This window comes from Camelus dromedarius, chromosome 13 (genome assembly GCF_036321535.1).
Source record: "Camelus dromedarius isolate mCamDro1 chromosome 13, mCamDro1.pat, whole genome shotgun sequence".
Lineage (NCBI taxonomy): Eukaryota > Metazoa > Chordata > Mammalia > Artiodactyla > Camelidae > Camelus > Camelus dromedarius.
Window position 1 is genome coordinate 1480711 of NC_087448.1, and position 13225 is coordinate 1493935.

The window sequence follows — 13225 nt, forward strand, 5'->3', positions numbered from 1 at the left end:
GAGAGAAGGTGGAAACGTGACAAAGAGAAAGAGGCTTAGCTAAGGGCAGAGCAGAGTTAGGAGAAGGACCTGAAATACGTCAAATCCCAGGAGGAGTGTCCAGCCCGACTCACGCCCTCGACAGAGTCTAAGTTCCAAGAGGAGGCGGGCCGAGGGCAGGACGTTGGGAAGCACGTGAGAGGGTGGGCCGACACAGCAGGTCTCAGCCCCATCAGATCCCAGGCCAGGTTCAAGGAAAGTTTCACCATCTCCTATGCTACCTTAAAAAGAAACTCCAAATAGTAAAATCTACCCTGATTAGTCATAGTTTCAAAAATCAACATAATGCCCTAAAAGAATGAAAAGGAAGACACTCAAGATGGAAGTAACACGACTCACACCAGTTCCCAGGCATGACCTGCCCAAAGGCACAATGAAGTCACCCCGGGTTTGCACTGACATTCAAGTTGCTGAGAACGTGATGGCCACAGGGACGGGGGGCCCGTGGTGACTCAGAGGTGGCCTTCTGAAACTGTGACCAGCTCTTGGTAAAGCTCCAAATAACACAAAGGATGACCTTCCCTCCTTTTAAGTACACGAGCGTTTCTGGAGATTTTAGCATGCATTAGAACTATGTGAAAATGCTTTGGAAAAAGCAGCTGCTCTGAGGCTCAGATACTCAGAAGCAAGTTTTCCACCTTCAGGAAGGAACGGGAAGGCTGTGTGTGTGACGGGGACCCGGCTGTGTCCAGTGGGTGGGGCTGTCTCAGGCACCGAGGAAGGTCCAGTTCCTCCCTCGTAGGGATTGAAACGCTCCCCGGAGGTGGCACCTCTGCTGAAGCAGAGCATTGCCTGATCTGAACTCTGGTTCTGCTGGGGAAGCTGGAGTTGAAAAGGGCAAAGCAGACAGATGAATTCAGGACAGGGGGTGAGTAGAGATGTGTGCGAGCCCTTCCCGTGGGCCAGGGCTGGGGGTTTCTGGGCCCCCTTGAGAAACAGAGAGGCCAGCTCTACCCGACTCGGTCATGTCACTGCCAGGACAGACTCTCAGCTGAGTCTGCAACACATCACCACAGGCCCAGCTTCCCGGGCGTCTGAGAAACTGCAAGAGGCACAGGCTGCCCCAGGGAGGCTCTGCAGAGCCCACCAAGGGTCCTCCTCAGGCCCAGCTTTGTCCTCTGGGGCCACGTGGCCCATCCGGCTTCCTGTGTGCAGGGGCAGGGTCACACAATACTGAACCTTCACCTGAATGATACTTATATGTACATAGTTTAAATGTAGTGTCAACTTGAACTTGAAATGACCCATCTGAATATTCATCCTAGAGGCTCTGGGTCAGCTGGCCCCATCCTGGTTCCCTTAGAACCTGGCTCTGTGTCCTTCAAACAGAGAGCACCAAGCCTCTCCCCAAGGTGACCAATACAACAAAGCTGGACAGTGTGTCCCCTGGCCCCAGTGGGTCATCACCGTAAGAGTCTTCCAACTTCCCTTCTCAGAGGATTTAAGCGCAAAAGTGACAACTCTCACTGTGGGATCCCAAGCACACAAACTATTTCTTAGGGATCACTAATAAACACATTCAAGTGTTCACAGCAGCACTATTTACATGGCCAAGACATGGAAGCAACCTAAATATCCATCGACAGATGACTGGATAAAGAAGGTGTGGTGTGTATATATGTGATGGAATACTACTCAGCCACAAAAAAGAATAAAATAATGCCATTTGCAGCAACAGGGATGGACCTAGAGATGATCGTACTAAATGAAGTAAGTCAGAGAGACAAAGACAAAATACCATATGATATTCACATGTGGAATCTAAAAAAAATAATACAAATGACCTTATTTACAAAATAGAAATAGACTCACAGACATAAAAAACAAACGGCTACCAAAGGGGAAAGGGAAGGGGAGGGATAAATTAGGAGTTGGGGATTAGCAGATACACACCAAATATAAAACAGATAACCAACAAGGTCTTACTGTATAGCACAGAGAACTATATTCAATATCTTGTAATAGCCTAGAATGAAAAATAATATGAAAAAGAATACATATACATATGTGTAACTGAATCACTGTGCTGTACACCAGAAACTAACACAACATTGTAAATCAACTACACTTCAATAAAAAAGTAAATACCTTCAAAATGTATGGAAGAATACATATTTCTGCAAACCATCCAAGCGTGCTGTCCTTCAAGGTGAAATATTGACCACAGCCTGTCACTGGTCAACATTTAGTTTTCAGATCAATACATCTGATATGTGTTCTCAGCAAAAGTCAATAACGTCTTACTACTCGAGGCCTCGTTCCAGGGCTGGGAGAGGCTTGCCGCTCCCCGGTACCTGGGCAGACAGAGGGGCCACACCCTGGACCACTGGCCTGCTCCTACATGATCTGGAGTCCCGGCCAGCGCCAAGCAACTCATTAAGATCACTCAGGAGTCATGAGTGTTGTTCTGAAAAAGGAGATGGGGAATGGAGAGAAGAGGGCCCAGGGTGATGGGCAAGTGACGCCGAAGCAACAGAAAACGCGCCACCTCTAGCGACACAGAGACCAGCGCCCCTGAGGCTTAGGCCCACACGGTCACTCATCCCACATTCGCTCAGAGCATCTGCTGAGGGTCCGGGGTGTGGAGGCGCAGGGCCAGGCGCTGGGGGCACCGAAACAAGTGTAGAACTTGGTCCACGGGGAGGGGGCTGGGAAACATAGGCTGCAGGCCTGGTGCAAGGAAGGGGTCGGGGCGCCAGGTGGAAGGGGGCAGTTGGAAGGCTCCACGGGCACACCCTGCCAACAGAGGGGTAAGGGGGAATACGGTAAAAACGAAGCGTCACTATAATCATGTCTGCATGTTGTGATGAGCCTGCGCTCCTCCCTCCTGTTCTGAAGTCACAGGCGACGGGCGGCAGGCAGGGGCGGGGGAGGCCACTCGGGCCCACCCCCGCTCCGGTGTGAGCATTTGTCACCACTGCCTATGAGTCAGAGGCAGGGCCTGGTCTCAGTGCCACACAGCACGGCTCAGCTGAGCCCTAACTGAATCGCTTCTGCCTTTAATTCCGCCTAAGAAAGGTGGCCGGGTGCATGTCAGCCCCGCGCAGGCTAGCCTGCAACGACTGCAGTCACAGACCCCGGCCCACTGGCTTCGTGGGCCGGGCTGAGACCTCCCCAACAGACACACCGATGGGGCTGCCCTCAGGAGAGCTCCCGTGCTAAGATGAAGGAAGAAGAGGCCATTTTGTTTTGTCTGGTTTTCACACTGTTTTCCATGCGAACTAAGCCCTTGGTCTGCTTATGAAAAGGTGCTGCTTCTAATGAACCAGCAAGTGAGGAAGAACCTGTGGTGCCTTAGGCAAAACGTTAGCCGGGCGGGGAGACCACAGACGCACCCCCAGTAACCTTGGAGAAAGAGTCTGCATCGGAACCCTGCAAAGCGCTCCTACAGGCCCAGCTGGGAGCGAGAGGGAGCACCGCATACAGTGGTGGCAGACACTCCTGAGCTTTAGTGCGCACACGAACTTTCCAGGCACCTTGTGCAAATCCAGCTTCTGATGCTGGGGGCCTGGGACAGAGCCTGGCACTGTGTTTCTAACAGCCTCCCAGGGCTGCTGCCACAGCCAGACAAAGGCGCACACTCTCCGGGTCCAAGTCCACACCTGCCTGTCCTCTGTGATCCAGACCTTTCCCAGCCCTCCTCCTACACCTCACAGGCTGGAGAAGCCACCCCCCCCCCCCCGGGAAGCAGCCTGTGCTTGTATCAGTGTGGTTCACATGTGACATTATGAGCAGCGATTTATAAGCTCAGGTCCTGCTGGTGACGACACCTGCGGCCGCCCAGGACGGATCCCTGCAGACACACTCAGCCGGGGTGAGCCCCCGTTCGGGGAAGCAGGTGAGGCACCAGGAGCTCACGCTCTGGAGTCAGACAGGCGGAGGAAACCCAGCTCTGTCGGATGTCAGCTTGTGACACGACTTGTCTTCGCCTGTCTCATCAGTTATGAAATGTTGATAATAAAGTTACCCTCCTCCAAAGCCTGCTCCCAGACGACAGGTGTAGGGATGTTGGCACAGACCCTTGGCTCTCAGCCCCGCTTGCCAGCATCTGTGTAGACTCTGCCTGACGGTGCTGGGATACCACGAGAACCACCTGGACGGTCGTGGAAACAAATCACAGAACACCTCCCCAGGGCTTCTGATGCTGCAGGTCTGGGGTGGGACCAAGAGCTGGCATCTGCAACGAGGTTCCCAGGTGACGCGCAGGCTGCAGTTCTGGTGCAGTTGGCTGAATAGCCCCCAGGACCCCCCACCCCTGGTGAAGGAGCCTATAATGGGGAGTGTAGGCGGGGCTCACAGACACGGGATTTCTAGCCCATGAGCAGGTCACCTTGTTGGGGAAAGGTGAGGCATTGTGCAGATGGAATCAAGGCCCCTAATCAACTGGCTCTGACTGATCAAGGAGTTTATCCTGGGTGGGCCTGACCTTGTCAGATGAGCCCCTTAAGGTTCTAGGCCTTGGGTGAGGAGGGGGATTCAGAGTAAGAGGGGTTTCACTGCTGCCCGCAAAGGGCAGATGACTAGCCGGAAAAGGAGCCTCAGCCCATGGCCTCAAGGAGCTGAACTGTCTCAACAACCAGACAATTGGGGAGAGAGCTCCAGGTGGGATACACTCGGCCCACATTGGGATTTTAGCCCCGTGAGAAAGACTCCCAGGCAAGCAGGGGGGTCCAGCTGCCTGGACTTCTGACCCACAGAACCTGGGAGACACGGAACACGCTTTAGGTAAGTGCTGTGTTCGTGGTGATCGGCAGCATTAGAAACGACGGGCCTGGGGCCACACACAGAACCATCACAGTGAAGATGTTCTCAGCGTGGGCTGGGCCTTCGACTCACCCAGGCCGCAGCCCAGCCAACTAGCTCTGAATATCTCGGGGTGGGACCCAGCTGGTGCCATATAAGCCCCTGGTGGTTAGCAGGTGACCAGGGGGTCAGCAGGTGAGCTGAGACTGAAAAGCCTCTCTCTACAACACAGAGGCTCTCCGGGTGTGACCGGCTGCATCAGCATCAGTCAAGATCCTGTCAGAAACACACACCTTCCAGCTCAGTAGCTCAGGTGGCCCCACTGCACATGGACACTGGGGAGTCACCGCCCCAGGCTGGGGTCCTCCGGGCTTCCCGACTCCACAACTGACCAGGACTTCGGCAGGGCAGGACCCTGACGTTCTGCATCTCAGGCGGCTCCCAGGTGGCTGCTGCTGCCAGATTCATGTGAGGACAGGCTCTACAGCGCAGTGTCCTCAGCCACTGGGACACGAAGCCCCCAGCTCCACAAACTGCCTCAGCACAATGAGCCTGGACTTCTGCTCAGGACGGAGCGAGCCCAGGTCTGCGTGCCAGTCGCCTCTCCACCCTGCACCCAGGAAAGCACCTTGTGGCCTTGCCCTGGGTCTAAGGACACTCCTGGCTCCTGGGGAGGGGGTGGCTCTGCTATCACAGAGGCAGTGACAGGGGAAGAATCCCCTTGTGTTCCTGCCCAGAAGGAACCATCAGAGCCCCGAGATTCTAGTTCTGGCCATTTGTTACTGACACAAGCACAAATTTTGCTCTGAAATATGTTGGGGTTTAGAAAAACTGCTGCTGGTGAACCCTGGGTTCCAGGACTTAGAAGAGAGTGACACCTGTGCTGAGCTGTGTCCCTGGGTCACTACCACCTGGCGAGTAGTTGGGCCCCCACCCTTAGAGGTTCCAAGAGGTTCCTATAGACACGCAGACAGGACAGCAGCCACCACGACAAAGCTCCAGGGCCACACTCCCTCCCCACCTCTGGACAGGTCAGCAGAGGTGGATGAAGTGGCAATGTGAACTTTTTAAGGGTGTTTTATCAGTTATCTATTGCTGTGTAATAACGCACCCCCAAATTCAGTAAGACAGCAGTAACTTACTTGCTGATTAACCTGTCATTTGGTAGCGCTTGGGGAGGGATGACTTGCCTGGTATGGCCTCAGCTGGAGAGCCCAACCACGACTGGATGGTTCACTCTGGTAGTGATGCGGCTGCATGACCGGCAGGTGGTTCCGCTGCAGGCCAGGGGCTCAGCTGGGCCATGGGCAGGACTTCTGTCCTCCCCACGCAGCCCTGCCCACACTCCGCATGGGCTTCCTCACAGCACGGTGACCAGGTGTCAGAAGCAGCATCCCCAAAGAGGACGCAGAGGTGCTCGTCATCCCTGTGATGCGCTCCTGGAAGTCCAGGGCATCACTGCGCCCTATTCTGCTGACTGACAGTCGCAAGAGGAAGGGACACAGACCATCCCACTCTGGATCTGAGAGTGGCGTCCAAGAAAGTAAACCTTAGCTTTTTCATCCAAGATGTACATATGGAACCCAGAGGCCAAAGGCACCGCCCCTCCCCGTCCAAAGCCGCCCGCCCTTGTGCGTGTGGCCTCCAGAGCAGGCCCTCCGCTCCAGGCAAGCTGGCCCCCAGCCGCGCCCCCTCCCTTTCTTGTTCACCCCACCGTCATGGCTGTCTCTGCCCCTCCCCTTCCCGTCCACAAGCCAGCTCAGCCAGCAGCCTGCTCCCCACTTCCTGGCCCCACAGCACTCGCGCGTGGACGCCACAGGCCAGCATCCTCCAGGTGTCCCCTTTCCCCAGTCAGAGCCAGTGACCAACATTCACTGCAGCTCTGCACGCTCTGAAGCCAGCGGTACAGGAAGGGCCCACTCATTGCCAAGTGGATTCACTTGGGTTCCACACAGGAAAGCCGTGTAGGAAAGGATTTTGTTAATTTGGGGGACAGGAAATGAGAAGGGCTGGCGACCGCAGGGCTGAAGGAGCAAAGTGGACATCAGAGCTCGCGGACCAGCCGCCCTCCTTCCACAGGCTCTTCCTAAACTTGCCTGTTTGCATGGCCTCCAGGCCACGCGGCCGGTGAAGCTGTTCCCAAGGTTGCATCCTGGAGCGACCTTACTGGGGAGGCACTTCCACGTGACTAGGATGCCGCTCTTACCACACTTTATCAGACCACCAGGGGTTTCGCTTTTTGGTTTTGTAAATTGAAGTATAGTTGATTTACAATGTTATACTAATTTCTGGTGCACATCAAAATGACTCAGTTATAAATATACATATATATATGTACATCTTCAGATTCTTTTCCATTTATTATAAGATATTGAATATAGTTCCCTGAGCTGTATAGTAGGTCCTTGTTTACCTATTTTACATATAGTAGTGTGTATCTGCTAATCCCAAACTCCTAATTTATCGCTCATCCCTGCCCCACAACCACAGTTTGTTTTCAATATCTGAATCTATTTGTTTGTAAATAAAATTTGTATTTTTTTTTAGATTCCACATATAAGTGATATATGGTATTTTTCCTTCTTTCTCGCTTACTACACTTAGTATGACAATCTCCAGGTCCACCCATGTTGCTGCAAATGGTCTTATTTCATTTTTTATGGCCGAGTAGTATTCCATTGTACATATAGACCACATCTTCTTCATCCAGTCATCTGTCAGTAGACATTTAGGTTGTCTCCAAGTCTTCGCTATTGTAAACAGTTCTGCTGTGCATATTGGGGTGCAGGTGTCTTTTTGAATTAGAGTTTTTGTCTTTTCTGGATATACGCCCAGGAGCGGTATTTTTTTTTATTCATAGAACAACGTTGTTGTTACCGAGGGGCTGATGCATCTACGGAGCCCCCTTCCACCTAGTTAACTGGTTAACTGCTAACACCCCCATAGAAAATATGACTGTGATTAAGAATATTCACAACGGAGACAGCTTTTTACTAGGATGTTTCTAATAGATGACTGAATTCTGAGGGGGTTTTAGTCCTAATTTCCATTTCTTACTGAAATTCTCTCCTGCCCACATGAGCCATTTTGGAAGAGAGAGCAGTGACGTGGCCCAGGAGCCTTCACTGCTGTGAAAGCTGAGTCTTGTGTTCTGTTTGTTGATGAGCTGGGGGTTCACGAGGCACCAGCCTTCAGCATTGACTGGGAACAGGGTGCTTGTTGCCCGCAGCTGGTGAGAGATTATTAGTCATCTGACAGAGTAAGACGGTCAGCACTGAAGCTCACCCAAGGGTGTCGAAAACGAAGGCAATACTTAGAAAGGGTGCAGACGCGCGTCCCTACAACCCAGCAATCCCTCCATGGTGTTACACCCAGTAAAACACACTTGTGCACGCACAGCTGCTCACCACTGCACTGATACCGCAAAACGCTGGAACTGCCTATACACCTGTCAATTAGATGACTGAGAAACCAGGGCCACTCATACAATGGAGACGTAGTCAACAGTGAGATGGGTGAGCTAAACCTGTCGGCTCCCAGAAGCAAGTCTCTAAAGCGCGACGTTGAGCAGCAGCAAGCAGCACGCAAATGACTTCCACCAGGCAGCTGCTCATGTAACACTTCCAACTGCACATTAACGTTGCATTTTGGTCTTAAAAATATCCAATTCAGGATAGTGGTCACCTCTGGGGAAGGAGAGTGGAGACTTACGTCCACCATGGCTTACTTGTTGCGGTCGGTGACGGGCACACGACACTTGTCTTCCTTTTGTGTGTCTGCCCCAAAGATTTCATCCTACAATGCTGTGTCATTTACAAGAGAAGACCTAATTCTAATTCACATTCCAGAGATTAAAGAGCAATTATTTGTCATGAATCTACCACTTTCCACTTCACAAGCTCAGCTTGCTTCTCTGACTGAAGCCCTCACCCACCTAACATCACTTTGAGAGACCTTCCCCACGTCCAGAGGTTCTGCTGCCGCTGCCCGCTCTGACCTGTCTATCTCCCTGACTGAGAGCGTGGTCCTGGCAGAAATCGGGTCGCAGGAAGCTAACTGCTGAGTGGGTGGCCACTAGCCCTGGGCGTTTTGACGAGCAAGTATGTAAACGCCGCCCTTCCGGACAGCAAGGTCTGGAGCAGCGGTCACATGCTGGTGGCCCGGGGACTCTGCAGAGGGCCGGAGCAGGGGGCATCCCGGGCTGACACAGTCTCACCCTTGTCAGGCCACTTAACCTGCCCAGCTCCTGACTTCACCAACTGCCAAGATGACCACGAGGACACTTGACAGTAAACTATCCATTGGCAGCTACGCTCGGGTCTGAAACGTTGACAAAGCACTGGGGTTCCTTGAAAGTAACTATCACAACCAAAACCACAGCCCTGGCATGGGTCCCTCCTGTGATTTCTTCTACAGTCTCACGTGTGTACACAATGCACGTGCTCACACCCACATGTGTACACATGAACGAATCACGTGTACGTATACGCTACACAGCACATATACACGTGTGTGCATATACCTGTTTACATGTATAAACACTCACATGCGTACACACGTGTACACATGTGCACACAAATGTATGCACACATGCGTTTACACACACGTTTACACACAAGCATGTACAGACCCACACATTCCCCTCTGAAACCAAATCTTTATCTCAAGTGTTATTCGGGGATTGGGAACATAATAAGATTAGTTTGTATTGAACACTGAATACTTGCTCTCCCGACTGTGTCTGACTTTTCATTTAATCCTGTGCGGATTCCGGGGTTAATGATTTCTGTTGATCCAAGAACCCTTAGCCAGCCAAGAGCTGGGGAAGAGGCCTGACCTCCTGAGGGCTTCCCAGCAGCACACCACAGGCTCACCACAGGTCTTTCCAGCGTGTGGGGACTATGGTCTGAGGTTGCACAAGGGGGCCTCACAGTGGTTTGGTTTCTGGTGACTTGTTTCCCTAGGTTCCCCATCCAGTCTAAGGTGAGGCTCCAGGGCACCCTGTTGAGAAGGAGGACAAGACCCTGGCCTAGGCCCCCACAGCAAGGGCCACCCACTGGCCGTACAGACCCCCAGCGTTTGTCCCAGGCCCACCTGCACCCAAGGTGCCTGACGGGCACTGAATCTGAGCTGCAGACCTGCTGTTCGAAGGACTCCTTCAGCTCATGCAGGGATTTTGAGTTTTCTTTGAGCCACATGTCAAAGATCATGGCCAGAGGACAGCATGCTGCTCAGCCAGTGGACAGTGGGATGGCCTGAGGAATCCAAAGAAGGAGCCAGAAAAAGCCTCCACATTTGGCATCCTCCAATTCAACTTCCACAAACATGGTCAAAGTGATCCCTCAAGAAAAGAGAAGGGAAGTGTGCCCCACCCCCTCCCACGGCTCTCCCAACCCCCGATGTGTCAGTGGCCAGTGCTGCTCTCAGACAAAATAAACTTTCTCACCAAGGCTCAGGGCCTCCTCCTATCCTGCTCCACATGCCACCACCCAGCTCCACCCCTGCCCCAAGAGCAGCCTCATCAGGACCATGGGGACGGGCCACACACCCAGCCCACCACTGCCGGGCACAGGGCACCCCACCCACTGTGACACCAAAAATGCCCCGACCACAGCAGGTGGCCCGTGCACAGCAGGCAAGGGGAGACTCTGCTGCCATCTTTGCTAAGGGACTCCACAGCCAGCAGGAAGCTGCCTGCGCCTGGGGACAGCTTAGAGTCAGTGGTCAATTAAGCCGCGCTTGATAAAAGTAAACTTAATTACAAGGGCACTTAGGTATTTGGATCACTTAATACGGTCTTCTAAATTGGATGTCGCTCTGGTTATCATTAGAAACCTAGAGTCAAATGAATAAATATGCTGTTATTTAAAAATTAACATCTTTCAAGGGGAAGAAAAATGATGGGATTCGGTACCTAAAGCCTCAGGTACGGAAAGGTGATTATGTTTTCCCAGTTAACTGCTTACAAAAACACGTGTGTTGTTCAGGAGGCGGGGGTCATCTGTTCCAGAAACTGACACGCCAGAACTAATGCTACCAGACATTCAGGTGAACATATTTCAGCAGAACCAGAGGGGGCTTTGAGGGACTTTCTGACCGATTTATCTCCTCTGAATATTTCTTCTTCCTTTCCGATGGAGTCAGCTCTTGCCTGTGTTTATTAAATACCTGTAGCTTTTGTGCACTCCTTGGGTTTAATAATCCTTAAGCGAATTACTTTACCACTGCTCAGGCTCTAAAAGATAAACAGACTTGCGTTTCTTTCCACCGCCTAGAAACACAGGGAAACAATTTCACTGCAGGGAAGAACATCAAGATAGCCCATCTTTTTTCATGCTACCTTTGTTAATTCTTGACTAGTGAGAGAATTACGTTTTCCACAACAATTAAGAAGGCACTGGGCCATTTTCCACATCAGTGGGATCTACATTCTGGAGAGTGAAGAGGGTCTGAGAAACTCAGCAGATTCCACATATTAATACAAACACACCCACCCCCATCCTCAATCATCTCCTGGGACCACCAACCAGCCTGGGCCTATGCAGGGACTGATCAGCCAAAATATCTGTCTCGTACAATCTCTTCCACTTTAATTAGATTAAAATTTAAATTAATTTTTGTTTAAAAATTATAATTAAGCAAATTTTTAAAAGATTTTAGAGCAATTTAATGTTTCCTCTCCAAATTGCTCTTCCACATAATCTAGATTTCTACATTTGTTTCTTTTTTTTTTTAACAATGTTGTGTCAAATTCCAGTGTAGAGCACAATTTTTCAGTTATACATGAACATATATATATTCATTGTCACATTTTTTTTCCGCTGTGTAAACAAATTTAAATTATGCCTACAGGCTCCACGGCGCTGCTCAGTCTAGGCAAGTGTCTGCTTCTATTACTTTATTACCGTATTTTCTTCTTTTTCAATAACTACCAAGAAAAGGATTCAGGCCTAGGGCTCGCCCCTCCCCCGCATCCCCACCCCTGGGCCCCCCCTTCCCCCACGAAGCCCCTCCCCACCCAGCTCACAGTCCTTCAGAGGCGAAATCTGACTCCCAGCCTCACATCCACCCCTCTCCGCTCCTGTCAGGATTTATTTTAAAGATTACAAGTGGTGAATAGATAAAACGAGGACAGTCACTGCGCTGTCACCTGACAAAGAGCGCTGCTTCCTGACACTGAGGCTGCCCTGGGCGGGCCGGTGTCCCGGTGCAGGGCTGGGAGAGCGCGGCTCGGGGCTACCGGGAGGGAAGGGGCTTTCCCAGCGCTGGGCACCGGCCTGGCGGCCTGGCGAGGAAGACGACTTCAGGAGCTGCGCCGAGGCTCCCCCCAGCCGGAGGTGGGGTGGAGGGCGGGGGGGGGGGGTGGGACCTAACACGAGGTCTGAGCGACTCAGGCGCGGGAACTGCAGGAAGCTGGCAGCATGTGGGCGCCTCAGGGACCACGAGACAGCAAAGACGGCCCTCGGCGTTGGGACCCCAGGTGGGCCAAGCGGCCTGCGGGAGAGCGCCCAGGAGCCTCGGTGCAGCGTCGGCAGGGACGGGGAGGCCGCTTCCACCGGGCCTGTGCCCACGTCTCCCCGTGCACGCGTCCCCCTTTGTGCACGCGTCTCCCCACACCCACATCTCCCTGTGCACGAGTCTCCCTTTGTGCACACATCTCCCCGTGCACGCGTCTCCCCACACCCACGTCTCCCCATGCACGCGTCTCCCAGGGCACGCATCTCCCTTTGTGCACACGTCTCACCGCACCCACATCTCCCCGCACCCGCGTCTCCCCGTGCACACGTCTCCCCGTCTCCCGCAGCCCTCAGAGCAGCACCGCGCGCACAGCCGGCGCGGCATCCTGGGCGCTCGCTGCTCCGGGACCGCGGGCACTCAGTGCCTCGCGTAAAGCGCGGTGTCTGCACACAACCCGCCCTCGTCCCCACAGGCCTCGGGCCACCCCCACGCTGCTCACGAGACCAGCGCAGCGGCAGCGCGCCGTGACAGCCGTGACAGGCTAAACCCTGCAGAAGTGCTCGTCCAGTCCTCACGGCGAAGCCCGCCAACAGTTCCCAGGGAAATAAAAACAGAGTCTGGGTAACAGGATAAGGCCTCACCTCTTTTCCTCCTCTGTGCTTAGTCCAGCTTCACTGGCTCACAGGGGACGGCGGGCAGAGGCCTCCCACCGGCACTTCAGACGCGGCTCCCGGTGCAGAATGGCGCTGCCAATACCTCAGCTCGGAGCGTGTGGAGACGCCAAGCGGACTGCCCGCCCCACCCAACATGGCAGTTGGGGGGGAGGTGGCGTGTGCAGAAGCCCCGCCCAGAAACCTCAGTCCAACAAGGTGACGGGGGGCGTGTGCAGAAGCCCCGCCCCCGACCCTCAGTCCCGCATGGCTGTGGGCGTGTGCAGAGTTCCGGAGCTCGACCCTGAGATTTAAGGCGGGGGCCGCAGGCGTGT

General features: G+C 53.2%; 1 long non-coding RNA gene across 1 annotated transcript in view; it reads right to left on the reverse strand.

The window, feature by feature from the left end:
• LOC135322721 (uncharacterized) overlaps positions 1-12941 on the reverse strand; it is a 195734-nt gene extending 182793 nt beyond the window's left edge. Inside the window, exon 1 of the long non-coding RNA XR_010383491.1 lies at positions 12882-12941. This is a non-coding gene — a long non-coding RNA (uncharacterized LOC135322721). The remainder of the gene's footprint in view (positions 1-12881) is intronic.
• Positions 12942-13225: the final 284 nt, after the last annotated feature.